The sequence below is a fragment of the Pinus tabuliformis genome, chromosome 3_2 (genome assembly GCF_031772625.1).
Source record: "Pinus tabuliformis cultivar Carrire ecotype Pingquan chromosome 3_2, CPIR1, whole genome shotgun sequence".
Taxonomy (NCBI): Eukaryota; Viridiplantae; Streptophyta; class Pinopsida; order Pinales; family Pinaceae; genus Pinus; species Pinus tabuliformis.
This window is the reverse complement of record NC_142302.1, coordinates 782,751,740-782,768,867: the sequence shown is the minus strand read 5'-3', so window position 1 is coordinate 782,768,867 and position 17,128 is coordinate 782,751,740.

Sequence of the window (17,128 nt, the reverse complement as noted above, 5' to 3'; positions counted from 1 at the left end):
ATGAGTTAGATGCATGCGGAGATGGAGTGATAAGTGAACGGATTAACGGCCGAATCCTTGAGAGTCGGGTGGCTTACGCACACGTTTAAACATTGGCTGCGGAAATGACGGTAAGGAGAGCCGTGGTACATTGGGTTACGTCACAGAGGTACGGCCAGTAATGGAGGAGCAGCCCCAACTCGAGTTTTGAATTAATGATGATGAGGGAACCGTTAGAAAGGTATGAGGTGGATGAGGCATGATCGTGGAGAAGGAGTGGGATGATCTTGCCGAATCATTTCATTTAGTGGCTCTTTCCACGATTTAATAACTATACGTAAAATGACATTAAATTGTTGTTGGGAAAAAACATTTGATCATACCTTCATAGATTTGCCTTTTTTTTATTAAGGTTGCAGACCCCTTATTGCTTTCTTATCTTGCAGGTGCCTCCCATCCTTGTTGCCCTTGGTGATGTTGATACCTCTGACTGTGATTTTTTAAAACAGAGTACTGCTGCTGTAGAGACAGAGCGATGCTGGCTGCAGAAACTGGTGCGAGCTGCGGAAACAGTTCTCAGCTGCGGAAACTGAAACAACACCCTTCTGTCTATACCAAGAAGTAGTTAGAGAAGACTTAACTAAATGAAATAGTCCTGAGAGGGACTTTTATTGATGAAATGGAGTGAGATGAATGAAATGGAATGAAAATGAAGTGGAATGGAGATGATGGGATGGATGAACTGAAATGGAGAATGAGATGGAAAGAGAGAGAGAGAGATTTTTTTTTTTTGGAAAATACAAAGTGTCAGGTGCCCCTGATTTTCACCTTATATTTTCTGCATAAGACTGCCAATTCAAGATTGGTTTTCAGGCTTATACAAGAGACTTTTTTTTTTTTTTTTTTCAACTGAAAGAAACAAAGACTAGGCTGATGGAGGAGAAGAATTCTTCTCCACCAGCCTCATTGCAGAATCTTCTTGGAACATTTTAAAAAATTCCTCCTTTGAGAGTGGCTTATGGTAGACTTTCAATCAGTGGCCATTCACAATGAGACGAGTCTGAAACTCATCAATGGTCTTTACTCGAACTGCTCCATTGATAAAGACTTCATCAATCTCATATGGTCCAAGCCAATGAGTTTGAAATTTTCCTTTGAAGTCCTTAAACTTGGAATCAAACAATAGTGCCCAATCTCCCTTCTGAAACTTTTTCTCTTTGATGTGTCGATCATGCCACTTAGTTCTTTGGTGCTGAACTAGATCAGTGCTTAAAATTGCATCTTGTCTTATCTCATCTAGCTCATTCAGCTGCTCCATTCTGTGCTTTTGGGCTTCTGATAGATTCATCCCCAACTGAACTGCCATCTTGTAGGTCTTGATTTGAAACTCAATGGGGAGCAAGAGTTCTTTCCCATAAACAAGTTCATAGGGAGAATGTCCTGTTGTGTTCCTCCATGTAGTTCTATAGGCCCATAAGGCTTCAGGAAGCCTTTCTGCCCAATCTCTTCTATGAAGATGAACAGTTTTGGTGATGATGCTCTCAAGAACTTTATTTGTAGATTCCACTTGACCATTTGCTTGCGGATGGTATGGAGTAGATTTTCTATGCTTGAATTTGTATTCTTCCATCAGCTTCTCCATCAAGTTAGATGTAAATTGGCTTCCCTAATCTGTCACAATTTCTCTTGGGACACCAAAACGAGTAAAAATATCCTCAAAAATAAATTGAACAACTGAATTTTCAGTGGCAGAAGGCAATGCCTTTGCTTCTACCCATTTAGTAACATAATCAGTACAAACCAATATGTACTTCTTTTGCTTAGATGGTGGGTTAATGGGTCCAATGAAATCTAAAGCCCATTTTTCAAAGGGTTCGATGCATACCTGTGGCTGTAATGGCATTTCATTTGAAGGAGTTGGTCTCCCAACTCTTTGGCAGCTGTCACACCTTTTGACATATTGTTTTGCATCTTTGAAGAGAGAAGGCCAATAATATCCCAAAGAAAGGATTTTATAGGCCGTCCCCTTGTCAGCAAAGTGTCCGCCGCACGGTTCATCATGACATGCCTTAAGGATGTCATGCATTTCATCTTCCCGAACACATCTTCTGATCACACAATCTAGCCCTGTTTTGAACAATTCATTAGAAATCCATGAATACTTTGAACTTTCCTGAATGATTTTCCTTTTCTCATTAGGAAATAAGTGTGGAGGTAGCTTCCCTGTAACCAAATAATCAGCAATGTCTGCATACCAAGGGGTTTTAGTAGTTATTGCAAACAAATATTCATCTGGAAACTTATCCTCTACAGGAGAATCTTCATTAGTATTTTGGATTCTAGACAAGAAATCAGCTACTGTATTTTGTTTCCCTGGTCTATCTAACACAGTAATATTGAATTCTTGTAAAAGTAAAAGCCATCTTGTAACTCTGCCATTAGTAACAGGTTTATTCATGAGATATCCAATTGCAGAATGATCAGTATGGACAAAAGTTTCATAGCTGGTTATATAATGTCTAAACTTGTTGATCGCATGAACAACGGCTAAGAACCCTTTTTCAGTCACAGTATAATTTAACTCAGTGGGAGTCAAATTTTTACTGGTGTAGTAAATGGCATAAGGGACCAAATCCTTTTGTCCCAAGACAGCTCCTAGAGCTGTATCTGAAGCATCTGTAGAAATATGGAAAGGAAGTTTCCAATTTGGCCCTCTCAGAATGGGTGCTTCAGATATCCTTGTTTTTAAAGCTTAAAATGCAGATTGGCATTCAGGATCCCATTTGAATTCACAGTCTTTTGTAAGTAATTTGAAGAGCGGAGATGCTATCTTGGTGAAGTTTTCAATAAATCTTCTATAATATCCAGTAAACCCAAGAAAACTTCTAACATCCTTTTGGCAATTTGGAATTGGTAATTTGGAGATGACTTCAACTTTTGATCTATCAACTTTAATTCCATCTCCTGAAATATGATGTCCTAAAACAATCCCTTCAGTAAACATCATGAAACATTTTTCATGACTTAATGAAAGATTTGTTTCTTTACATCTTATAAGGACTTTTTCCAAATTTTTTAATGCTTCTTCAAATGAGTTACCATAAACTGTAAAATCATCCATATAGATCTCTACACAATCATGAATTAGATCGGAAAAGATTCCTAATACTGCACTTTGAAATGTTGCGGGTGCATTACATAATCCAAAAGGAAGTACTCGGTAAGCAAAAGTCCCCCAAGGACAGGTAAATGTGGTTTTGTCCTGATCTTCAGGTGCTACCTGAATCTGATTGTAACCACTAAAACCATCCATAAATGAGAAATACTTTTTACTTGCTAAAGTATCTAATACTTGATCAATAAAGGGCAAAGGAAAGTGATCCTCCAAAGTTGCTTTGTTCAATTCCCTATAATCAATGCAAACCCTCCATTTACCATTCTTTTTAGGTACTATAACCAAAGGAGAAACCCACTGGCTATCTGAAATGGGGTAAATGAAGTTTACATTAAGTAACTTTTGGAGCTCTTCTTTCACTATTTCCCTAAGGTTTGGATTCATCCTTCTTTGAGGTTGTCTGATTGGTCTACTATTTTCCTCAATATAGATGTGATGAATGCAAGTCTTCGGGTCAATACCTTTCATATCTGTATATTCCCATGCAAATGCAGTAGAATGCTTTTGCAAGACTTTGGTTAGCTCTTCCTATTGTGATTTTTCCAAGTTTTTGTTGATATTCAGTGTTTTTCCTGGAAAAATCTCAATGGCAGAACTACCAAACTCTTCCATAGAGAAAAGAGACATCTGTCTAGATGATAGACACTCAATGTCAGAATCCAACTGAAATTGTGTGTGGTCATATTTTGATGATGGTTCAAAATTTTCTAATGTGTTCAGAATTTGACTATCTTCACTAATCTCAGAAATGGTAAAGACAGGTTGTATAGTATCTTCATCATCAACCCACTCATTATCCCCTATTTCTGTAATTGCTTTTGCTGGAGGATACAGATTGAACTTCTTTGTCGAATTACCATTAGAAATATACATATCCCCAGACCTACAACTTATGAAAGCATTAGCTGTGGCTAGCCAAGGTCTTCCTAAAATAAGAGGATGCCCTCCTAGATTACTCTTGGGAGTTAAAATCATGAAATCCACTGGATATTCCCAAGAGTCTAGGGAGACTGGAATGTCTTCCAATACACCAACTGGTTTAATAATTGATCGATCTGCAAGTTGCAATAAAGTAGGTGTAAAAAGAAGATTAGGAAGTTTTAGCTGGTCCATAGTTTGTCTACTCATGATGTTGATAGCAACCCCTAAATCAATCAAAGTATTTGTTATTTCTACCCCATTGATATGTGTTTTGACAATTGGACTACCGGGATCTATATATTTCTACATAGTAATTTTTCCCATCATGATATCTACAATTTTTCCTACCAGGTGGATCCTTCTGGTATCTCTTGGTTTCCTTCCTGGTCTTTTAAGACTCAACTCCTTTATTGTTTTTGCTAGAATAGGAATCTCTTTAATGGCTTGTAACAAGGGAATCTTGATACAGACATTTTTCAATTCATCTAGAAAATTATAGTCAGGCAACCAAATTTGTTTTTCCACTCCTTTATCAATTTGTAATCTTTCAGGGAAAGGAGGTGTGGATAAGGATGCAGGTTGCTCAACTATGGGAGTTGTGGGGGTTAATTCTTTTTCTTTTTCTTTTTGAGTGTTTGGGTTTTGAAGAGATGCTTCAGAACCCTTATTGACATCAAGATATTCTTCCTCAAAAATGCTTTGCTTTTGATCATTTATAGAAGGTTTATCTAAGACTCTACCTGATCTGAGTTGTACTTCATTGAGAGGAACAATCATATAGGTAGGAAATTGCTGACCTTCCATCTTGTAGGCATTTTGAGGGTTTTTATTATTGGGATTTGGCAATGGCTGAGAAGGAAGTTTATTTGACTTCTGTTGGAATGGAAGCAAGAGTTGAGAATTTGGATTCTGTTGAGAAGGTTGTTGTTGTGGAAATGGCAATGATAGTTGCGGATTTTGATTTGGAAGTTGTGGAGCTTGTTGGTTTTGAAAAGATGGAGGATATTGGTAAAATTGAGCAAATCTCCCATAAGGATTTTGCATACCTTGTACCCATGATTGAAAAGAATTTTGAGGTTGGGACCAAGGTTGTTGCCAAGGATTCCAATTTGGTTGGGGTTGAAAATTCATAGAGTTGTTAAACCCTTGATTTTGTTGCCCCTGCCAAGGTCTCCTTGCAACAAAACAGAGAGATTCAATTGTATTTGGATCTTCTTGAAAGATAGCTTTGAGCCCAGGAATTGAAGGACAATCCTTGGTCTCATGGTTCTCTGAACAGATTACACATGTTTCTACAACTTTTGCATCCAAGGGACATTCCCTTAGAGCATGTTTCTTTCTACACTTTGGGCAAAAGATGGCCAAAGCCTCAACTTCTGCTTTCTGCTTATTGTGAATCTTAAGGATGTCTAGTTGCTCACTAAAACTCCCTAAGATATCAGTTTTGAATTCATCAAGCATGTTGCCAATCTCAGCCCTACTTACCGATCCAGTTGCATATTTATTTTCTCTGATGAGAGAAGGATCTCTAGGCCCTTTTTGAGTTTTGGATTTCCCCCTTGAGAGATGGACACATAATTCTGCTATATTAGAAAGTGGAAGTTGAGATACATCTCATTTTCCCATCATATTCAAAAGATCTATCCATTCATCTCTAATGGCTTTTAGTAAAAGGGCTTTCAAGGTCTCCTCATCCAAGTTACTCATTTTTGCTCTTTTCAGAGTATATTGAAATCTTTCAATCAATTCCTCCAAGTTTTCATCTTCTTTTTGCATCATTTTGAATACCTCATCCTTATGATTGGTGGGCATACAATAGTCCAGGTACCTATCCAAAAATGTTTGTTTCATATCATTCCAAGACCTAATGGATTGAGTGAGTAATCCCATGAACCATTTCAAAGCTGATCCTTTCAATGTTGAAGGAAACAGTTTGAGTTTTTGAGAGTCATCCAGATAATCATAAGTTCAACATACGACTTCAAACTCAAATAGAAATGTTTCAGGGTCCTCATTCCTTAACCCATGGAAGTTTGGGAGGACAGATGGTGAGATGTTCTTCATGGTGGCTCGGGAGTCCTCATCGACTATAGGAAACCCAAATGAGTTATCTCCATCCCTATTTCCTCCAATGTTACCTCTACCTCCTCCATTGTTTCCTCCTTCTCCTCCTCTACCTCTACCTCTACCACCTCCTTCCTTTGTCATAGTAGTTTCCCTGAAGACTTCAGAGTCTTCTGGTTCTTCTACTAAGGGTGTATGAGAAGGAATTTCTCCCTCTTCTTCAGGTGATTCTACTTCTTCAATTACAATTTGTCTCTCTGGAGAAAGAAGGAAAGGATCTCTCTCTAATTCAGAGTCGACTCCTGTTTCTTGAATTCCGGGAATCCTAGGGCTAGGAGTGTCAGTTGGAGATGATGGAGGTGTCTCTTGTCTATTCCTTGAAGTAGATGGACTTGTAAAAATCGAACTTTTGGCTCTAGCTAAAAACCTTCCCCTAGAATCTCTTGCCCTATGCATGTCATTTTTTTATTTTTCTTCAAGTCGGGCTAATAATTCTCTTTTTGATCTTCCAGGTCACTCTAGGTGCAAGAAGAGAGCATACTCAAGAAACTATTAAACCAATAACTCTCTCTTTTCTGATCCTCCAGATCACATTAAGTGCAAGAGGAGAGCATACTTTGAGATGTTATCAATTTCCTTCCTTGAAATTTTCTTATTGTGTTTTTTTTTTTAAGAATCTGGCTACCTAATTTCACTTCCCCAGCAACGGCGCCAAAATGTTTGGTTAATTTAGTGATATCTAAATTGCAACATTTAAATGTCAACCCGAGGCTCGTAAGCTGATGAAGTGAGGTGTACTATATGTACTTAGATAACCTTTTCTTAATCTTTTGTCATTTTTATCTTTTTAGTTTGTTTTTTATTTATCCTTCCTAATGTGATGTGATGGAGATGTAATCAAGCGAGTGAATGTGTGTGTTTGTGGTGACTTCTAAATGATTTCTTGAAACTTAAAGAGTATTCTAAAGAAAGCTTGAACAATAACTGAAATGGAATCAAAGCTTTAAAGGAAAGTAAAGGCATCAAATAAAAGACCAATGGCATTGGCCCAGTACCTACACTGCTGATGAAAATGAAAATGAAAATGACATCTACATTAACTCAGTTAAAAACAAGAACAACTACTTTAACTCTTCAATTAAGTTTTAAGCAATGTAAAATATAGGTGACAAATCACACCACTTAATTTTCCCTTAACCTTTTTGCCTTCAGCTGGATTAATCATGTAAGAAAGAGTTATGAACAAGTTAGCAATGTGAGTCTTAAAACAAAATAAACCAAGTTGTACTAAGTGATATTTTGGCTCTACTGAAGTTAGTTGATTATGATAAAAAGAGCCATCAAAAGATGAACAACTTGATAAGCTATGAGCAGAAAGTAAAGTGCAAACTAAAGCAATGATACTAATGAAAATCAAAAATAAAGATCAGCAATCTAGATAAGATGATCACACATGCCACCAGTTGTAAAAAGAAAAGCAAGAAAACTATCCCGAGCTCGCCTAAGAAACCTGCATAACACACTGATCAGTCATGGACAAAAGTGCAGAAATGTAAATCAGCAGAATTCAAAGTTTATGTACAGCTATTATACATGTTTGAAAAGAAATAACATTACAACAAATAAAAAGAACATATATATATAGCTATTATACATGAAATCAGAAAACCAAATGCAAGGAATTAAACTACTGTACAGTGGCTGTAGCAAACAGGGGCCCTCTGCCCACTTCAGCCAATCCAAAGAACAGTTACACGCTTAGAAAAAGAACAGTCTTCTCATGTATTGATTGCAAGTTTGAAAATATAGTGGGGAGCTCAAAAATGATTACAAAAGCAACTAACTATCCAGCGTTCAAAGACGCTTTATTTATACAGAGGAAATCAAACTACTTTAACGAAACTTCTGCTATTCAAGCAGCTGTGTCAAAACACGTAATTTGGCTGCGTCCTCGGATTTAGGCAACGGTCATTGTGGGCATTCAATCCGCTGTTGGATTCGTGTCTCCCACTGTCTTTGTGACTGAGGAAGGTACCACGTGCTCCAAAACAGAACACGCAGAGCCGTGCCACCGCTAATGACCTCTGGTTGACCGGATTTGCCTCTGCGTTGACTATGGGTTTTTATGACCAGTTTGGGTGAGCTGGAGGGACACACACCATGTCCTTGGTTCCACGAACTTGCCCATGTGGCTCTTCTTCCTAGAGGACACCTGGAACATACCGTTTAAGAAAACAGCTGCGGAAACCCTGTGTGAGCTGCGGAAACCCTGTGTGAGCTGCGGAAACGCAACACTTTGAACCAAAATTCTAAACCAACAACAAGTCATTAGCATAATTAGCAAACGATGTAAAAAGTCCTAAAATACAATGATTTAAGAAATTTGATGGAGGGAATGAGTGACAAAAGGAGGAAATGAATAGGAAAAGGAGGCTGAGAGGATGTGTAAAGAAGTGCAGGTCTGAGGCTCAACACCACTTCCGCCAGATTACTCGGAGGTGGTAGGGCAAAAGTACCCATTAAGGCAGGGTCTTTTAGGAGACCTACTCCGATATTTTGGAGCGAATGATTGCTTCCATGGATCATTGGAATGCTTCCCGTAACTTGTGAACTATTGGGGAGGAATGTTTGTTGGTCGACGATTGTAATTCCTCCTTGGAAGGGAAATGCAATCTTCCTGAAGTAGGTCGACATAACTACGGCCATGGCATATATCCAGGGTCTTCCCAATAGGATGTTGTAATCAAGGTTTCCATCGATTACTTCAACATCAATTTATACTGTTTTCCCTCCTAGTTCAACTTTCAAGTTATTTAGGATACCATATGGGGTATATGTCCTTCCGTCGGATGCTTTTAATGTTGTTGAAGATCGCGACAAGGCTGGAGATCCTAAAGTTTTCCAGCAACTCATCGACATAATACATGTAGATGCCCCCTCATCAATAATTGTTCGATGAACAGTTTTGTTGAGGGCTTTCACTTGAACAAGGAAAGCTAGTTGAGCTGGTAATTGAGGATCGTATCCTTTGTGGTCGAAGGATACAAGATTGGAATCCTTAGGATCAATCCCACCAATGGCTGATAACAAAGCCTGCCTTTGGGACGGACAGTTTTGTAGTACTTCAAGAGTCGACATAGCGGATGGCGATTGGGCCAAATATTCCACTATGTTATAATGTTGGGCCACTCTAGCGTGAGGATTAAACGTCGACTTGTGTACTACTACCTTTGGCAGTTTTATTGTTAATTCAGGAATGATGGGTGTTACAACTTCTGTCGAAGTTGTTGTCGAACTACTTGGTTGATCTTTATCCTTCTCGTTCGACAGCTGCGGATTCCCGTAATCTTTGTTCCTCGTCGAAATCAAATCATCATTTTGCTGCTTCGAAATCGACAACATTAGCACTTGCGACGGGGAAGCATTTTCACTTTCAACCAGATTTGTTCCTGGATTTGGAAACGGATCAGTTAACACAACTGAGGTTTGCGAACTTTTAAAGAATATTTTAAGCTCAGCTTTGTATGGACATTGTGAGGTCCAATGATCCTCATCACATATCTGACACCCTGAGGGGGGTGGTTTCCCATTTCCAGGAGGGTTTGAAGAAGTTTTTTCAGGAGATGATTCACCCTGTTTCTTCTTCTTCCCTTTGATTTGTTTCTTCTTGCTTCCTGGTTGTTTGGTTTCTTTTCCCTTATCTATCGATACGGCATTTACTTCCGAAGCAAGAATTTCGTCTTTTGCATTTTGATCTGAAATCTTACGGGCTTTCTTGGAGGCAGCCTTTTTCGATTTCACGTTTGTCGTGCCAATCACGCCATCGCCGACATGAGAGTCATTGTTTGATTTAGGAGGAGGAGGAATTGAGAATTCCGGTCTAGGGGCATCAAGTATTTTGTCGTAGAGCGTGCCAGACTGAGTATAGACCAAGTCTAGATATTGCGCACGAGCGATAACTTGCTCTTTTGTTACGACTCCCCCCTTTGCCACATCTTCCGTTATGGCAGGAAGTAATGACTTGATAAACCATTCAGCGAATAGCTGATCGGGAACGTATGTTTTTACCATCCTACGACGACATCGGCACTCATGTATATGATCAGATATGTGAGTGGCCGTTGTCTGTTTGAAGTTGGTTAAGCTTTCCGTTCCCATTTCATACCTTATTGGTAATTGAAAATGGGTTAAGAAAGTCGTCGCTAAGGTGCTGAAATTGTCGAACAAAGCTTTAGGAAATTCAATATACCATTTTGCCGCTGGACCCGTTAACGTCCTCTGAAAAAGGCGAAGCCTTATCGAATCATTGTTTAGGGTGTTTGATGAACACCATAGATGAAATGTCATCACGTGATTCGATGGGTCTTCACCTGGATTTCCATTAAATTTAGGAATATTTGATGGAAGTTTATGAGGAATCGCTGGCCACCGAGGGGTGTAAGCAATTGGATCGTTTGTTAACTGGTGTAAATCGGGTAACGCTAAAGTCGCCACGAATGGTAACTGTTGATTCAGGTTAGGTGAAGCATACCCAGGGTACGATGGAATAGCCTGAGCAGTCGGCCTTTGCATACCAGCATAATGTAGTTGATGCTGGTACGACTGATACGGTTGGTGGACATGAACACTGTAAAGTGGTTGATTTTGACCGTTTTGAATGTACGGCTGTCCACTGTTCGCAAAGATCTGTTGCTCAGAACCTTGGTATACTTGTTGGAATTGTAGTTGTTGGTATTGCACCAGCCATGGTTGTGAAGCCATGTTCTGTTGTGCTATACTAACCGTTGGACCAAGGTGTGGGGTAATTGTACCCGTTTGGACCTGTGTCACCCCACTAGTCGGCGATTGTGGTTGAGTCACAGGGTCAAGGGGTTGTTGCATTACAACCTGAGAAATCTGAGGTTGACATACAACAGGCAGTGTTTGAACTTGTGACACGGTTACAATAGCCGGTGTAGTTGGGATGTTCGACATAGGTACACATTGTTGCATAGAATACACAACCCTTGGTTGTTGGGGTAGTATAGGTACCCAACCACTTGACGTAACTCCAGTATAACTTGAATACTGTTGTGAACTCTCGTATGGATATCCTCCCGGAGGGGGTAATGAAAGGGCATACTGCCCCCCATATGGTGGTAATCCGGAACTCAAGGGGATTGTCTGCCCTTGGGGACTCGATTGCCCAAATTGACCTCCAAATGGATCAATTTTTCGAGTCTCAACATAAGAGTTGCCGGATATTATTCCGGAGGAACAAACAGGAACGGACCATACTGTCGAAATAGTCCCTGGATGGGCTTCTTCTAGTGGTTGTGAGCTAGTCGGGACAGATGGTACGCCGGCAAACATTGTCGGAGTGACGGCAGTGAGTTCTATTGTCGTTGTGTCAGTCGACACAGTCCTAGATGTTGACGGTTGTTCAGACATTTTGAGTCTATCCAAAAGATCACCTAGCGATTCTACAGGAACTTCCACTGGTGGTAGACTAACTTCTGATGTCGAAGGAAATAGAGTGACCCCGACTACAAAATGTGTTGGAGTACTTGCTTGCGGATCTTCTATAATTTCCTCTATCGCAATCAAACCAAGTGGAAGGGGAAGATCGTCAGGTCCGCAAAATATTTCTGGTGCCGAAGAAGGGATTGAATCGACAGCGACAGATGTTTGAGGAGCAAGACTCTCAGAACCGGTCGCAGATGGAACTGGTTCAGTAACACAAGTGTTTGCTCTCAGACTAGGATCAGTATCACTGTCCCTCTATGGCTGTTGAACTTCTTCTGTAGAGGCAGGGTTTCTAGAAATGTTTGGAGTAACCGGAATCTCGGATGTTGTTGGAACACTTGTTCTAACTTTAATAGGAGATTTCGAACCGATTAAACGAGTTCGCTTTGTCCGTACTGTTTTCGATTCCGGAGACAAAGACGGTTGACTCGTAAGCCTCCGCAAATGACGGGGTTTCAATTGACTTTCTTCCACGATTGCGGATTACTCGATCAACCAAAATACAAAAAGGGGAAATATGTTTCCGAATTAAATGAATTTTTAGACGCTTTAGACACAACTTGCTTTTTCAATTTTAAAGAGTCGAGAAAAAGCAAAAGATGACTCTAGTCTCCTTCGATTTTTAATGAGCTTGAAGTGACAAGTGCTCAGATGGAACCTTTCCATTAAGGAGTCTGAAAAGGAATGAAAGGGACTGCTCTGGAGTTCTAGGTAGAGGGTGTGCCAAACTTTTCGCAAAACCGCAAAATACTTTTTAGGGTACGGGCGATCAATCTTCCCGAATGCTGTGTTCAGTGCATTGCGATCAGTAGGGCGGCCGACACGGCTTCCTATGGATAAAGGTTTTATGCCTATAGGGGTCTCCCAATATATAGTTGACGGTACATGGGAGCACAATCCGTACTGGCACTTATCGTCTCTCAGGAGGAATCACCCAACCATCAGTGAGGCGACTAGTGACCAGGTTTTACGATGCCGGAACACGTCTCTAGCCTAGACCTCTATGTTGTGCGTTAAGTTACAAAGCGTTGTTAAGTTCATTCAATTTATTTTAGGTTGATCTTTCTTAGAAGTTTACCTTTTTGGATCACCACGAGATGTATATACAATTCCTAAATGCAGCCTAAAGATGATAAGCAAGCTTTTATATCTTTTCAACAATGAAAATCCTAGCTACAAGGGGAAAAGAAAGACACAATCTTTTCTCAAAGAGCATAGAGCACACTGTAAATGCACTTTTCCTAAATCAACACATACAAACTGTCAAAATGTAAATGCACATATGCATGTATTTGTTTTCACTTTCTTAATATTGATGCCTAAAAAGAAAGCTGTTGTACAAATTTGAATTCGATTTCAAGTGAAAAACACAAACAAGCTTCTTTCAAAATCAAAAAGACGATTACGACACTTTATGATTTTGAAGTAAATACTTGTTTCTACACTAGAAATGCATAAATTCAAACCAAATGACAAAAGTAAAAGCGTAATCAACTGTGAACAGCAAACAAACTCACTCCTAAGATCAAAACGACACTTACGACAGGTCTAGATCTAAGGGCGACAGTATGACTAGTTTACTTTTGTAATGGGAAACTGCAAATGATGTAACAAATACACAAAAACAAATACAGTTTCTTTATACAACCGAGGTGGAATTAAGGCAAAGAAAAGGGGTTTCAGATAGGTACACACACTGATAATAGGCTGCAAAAATCAGAGAGAAAACTGAGCAAAAAGAAGCAGAGAACCACAGCTGCACAAGGCAAAGGCTGATCACCGCACCCCCAGCACAGAGAAACTAAATTGCAGCGCAGGTAGCCCTCTCGGGACCTACGTTGAAATGCAGAACCTCTTCACAGAGCCTGCGCTGAAGTAGAAATGAGAATTGTCTCTGGGTTCTGGGTCACGGTTTGCAATTTAATCTACGGTTTTTGGCCGGATAAAAGCTATCAATAAGGTACAATTAGTGGGATTATTTAAAGGAGGACTAAGATCTATCACGAAGGGCTGTTAGAGCACTAGTGGATCAGCTGTTCAGATCATAAACAGGCCCAGTGAATGGACTAGAGTAGCAGATCTCTACTTTGCATTTGTAAATGGCAAATGCAGTTCGATTCGGCACTCCTGAGTTTATGAGATGAACAACAATAGAAACACAAATAAACTAACAAGATACGTTCCCCAGTGGAGTCGCCAATTTGTTGTTGGGAAAAGTATCCATTCGGAATGCCCCTATCCCACTCTAAGGTGTGATAGTGCCTTAGCAACAAACAAGGAAAACTATTTTCGTATTCTTCTTTATGAAATGTAAATAGAGAAGAAGGATGTAACTAACCGGTGTCTTCTGCTAGTTTGTCGATCCAATCGCTCTCTCCTTTGTTCGCTTCCCGCTACCTGCTCCTTCACTGGTCTAGCTTCACCAAGTTCCTGCAAGATCATAAGAGAGGAAAACTACACAAAAGACATAGATTTGCATTCATAACTAGTTTAGGATCAGATATAAACTAAATATGCAAATATAACAAAGCATCATTGATATACAAGCATATAGGAGAAACTCAAATAGTTTTATTTATATGATAAAAAAGTCCAAGAGGAGATACAACCAAGTGAGTCTCGATCCAGCATCTACCTCCCAGCAAAGGAATCCCTTCCTCTCCTCTGACAAAGCATAAATCACCCAATGTACTAATCTCAATCTCAAACCAACAGCAATTCTCTGCAAAGTACAAAATTCCAGCCTCTGGATCTCTGGGATGAGTGATCCATATATATATGTAAGCAGAGAGGATGAGTCAGCTTATGTTTTGACTTGTGGCTTCTCTCTGTCAGTTCTTGCTTCCACTTGGAGGCTGAGAGCCTCTTACTCATCACTGGTCGAATTCATTGAGGCAAGTGTCATTGAGGAAGATTCTGGAAGCTTCCAGTGTCTGTACACCTCGCGGAATGACTTTGCCATTTGGAATTTCTCACTCAACACACCCTGGTAGTGCATTTAGGTGTGTTGCAACGCACCTGGCTAGTGTACTGGGGTGCATTGCAACGCAGGCAGCTAGTAGATCATCTGAATTGATCCTGAATTGACTGTTTCTGAGTGGTTTTTGGTGGAGAACTTCTGGGAGAAGCTGTCATTGGTTGACCTTGTTCCTTTAGGGGCAAGAACAACCCTTTTAGGGACTTTGGATCCCTTGTATTATGGACATTTCATGCCCAATGCTGTGAGGCACAAAAATGTCTATAACAATACAAGGGCGTCATTTCTTGATCTTCAGAACTCGGAGCTTTGCCTTTATTTCCCATAGTATCCTGACTACTGCTTTGTATCATTCTCTGTTCTTTGTTCCTGCAGTTTACAAATGAGGTGAGAGTCATGATAAGGAAAAGGTGACGGGAAAGCTTTAAATGCTGAAGACATATAAAATATACCACCTTACGTGAAATGGCTCTTCGATAAGCACGAAACCCTATTTCATTAATGATTGGAAACTAACTCATTAATTAGCATTAAAGCGCATAACGAGGTCTCGGTTTATGGAAAATACTTTTTTGAAAAACGAGCCCGAAAGATTTGCGATGAAGCAATTTTGCGATTTGCTTCACAATATCGCGATTGCAACATCGTAATATCGCTCTATCGCTTTATCCCATTATCACTCGATCACAATATCGCTTTATCGCTTGATCGTAATATCATTGGAGCGTAGCATATGACAATCATCTATTAATATGTTTTCTGTGAAATGAGATTTGCGATATGTGCCATCGCATATCAGTAGTTTGAGGTTTTTCAGCGTAAGTGATATTTTATGCATGCGTTGCGATGAAGTTTCGCATCGCGGTCTCGCAACCTTAGAATTGTGCTTGTAAGGAGGTATCCATTATCCTTTTTGCGATGCGATATTTCTTAAGGATTGATTTTATCCTACCTTATCATAAAACTTAAGTTTTTCTAGATTTTTCAAGGGTATTCTCATAAGTTTATGATGGTAAGTTTTATTGAAAAATGAAATTCAAGCACTAATTGATTTTTAAAATTTTTTGACTAAGGGTCCCCACTTATTTAGTATTATTAATAACACTAAATAAGAAGGGGGTTGTTGTTGGCCACAACAGGTTCATATATCTTTATTTTTTGACCTTTTCTCATTCTTTGTTTTCCTTTGATTATTCTTTTGGGACATACCCTCTTTACATTTTTTAATTTTTTAATATGCAAAATATTTGCAGAAAGCAAATGTATGTACAATATTACAAGGCTTAACCTTAGTCATTCAAAAATTGTGACTCCTATTGGTATAGGAACCTAATATTGGCTCCAATTGGGGATGGAATTTTCTAGTGAAATGTCAAGAAATTTAAAGATTAGTGGACTTTTAATTGTTGTTTGATGTTACCTTGCCAGATGTCCTTCTGCAAATCTGCATTATTGATACTTATGACAATAAATATTTCAAATCTTAGGGCCTTCTCTTCAGGCTTCAACTTCAGAAATCACCATCCAATCCAAACTAGACTTTCTAAAATAAAGTATGTACAAAATGGGAAATGAACATTTAGTAACTCGGTTCAATGTAATGTTTTACCATTCGACCATTCATTGGCCCACATTATTCTTCTATACCATCAATTTCTCTTAGGAAGAAAGAATTATTTCATCTTAAAGCATAAATGGCATAGGGACCTTTCCATAGGAAATTAAATTTCCCATGTTTACCTTTGTCTTCTCTCCTTGAATCCCACTTGAGCATCTTGTCAGAAAGGTAGAAATCTTCAGCCTTGGTTCTCTTATAAAAAATCTTTTTAACCCTTTCCTACACAACTTGAGACCTAATATAAACCTCTTCTCTAGTTTGTTGTAGATGAATAGTTTGGTTGACTCTTATTTGGATACTATTTGGTTCAACCTGTAATTCTTGAAGTATAGTCATTACTGGTACTCCCAAAGAGGATGGAAAGACAGTTTCCATCCCATAAACTAATTGATAGCGAGAAGTACCAAATGATTTCTTAGTAGTGAATATGTCTTCCCATAAGGCATTGACTAGCTTTTTATTCTAAGTTTTCTTATTATCCTCTAATAACTTATTGATGATGTTTACCAGGCTGTTGTTTGAGGATTCTGCCAATCCATTTCCTTGAGGATAATAGGTTGTAGAATGGCCCAAGGTGATATGATACTTATTTCAGAAATCTATAATTCTTTTGGATTTAAAGGCTGCTGCATTATTAGTAATAAGATTAGTTAGACATCGAAATCTTGATAGAATATTGGTTTCAAGGAAGGTTATGATAAAAGTGTCTATGGCTTTCCTTGAAGTTATGGCCTTTATCCATTTTGTGAATTAGTCTGTCGCTATGAGGATCCATTTGTGCGGAGTAAAGGAAGGTGGGTGAATTTCACCAATGAAGTCTAAACCCCATTGTTGAAAAGTATTTTAGCAGAGATTGGCTTGAGTGGTAAAAGTAAAAGATTTTTCTTCC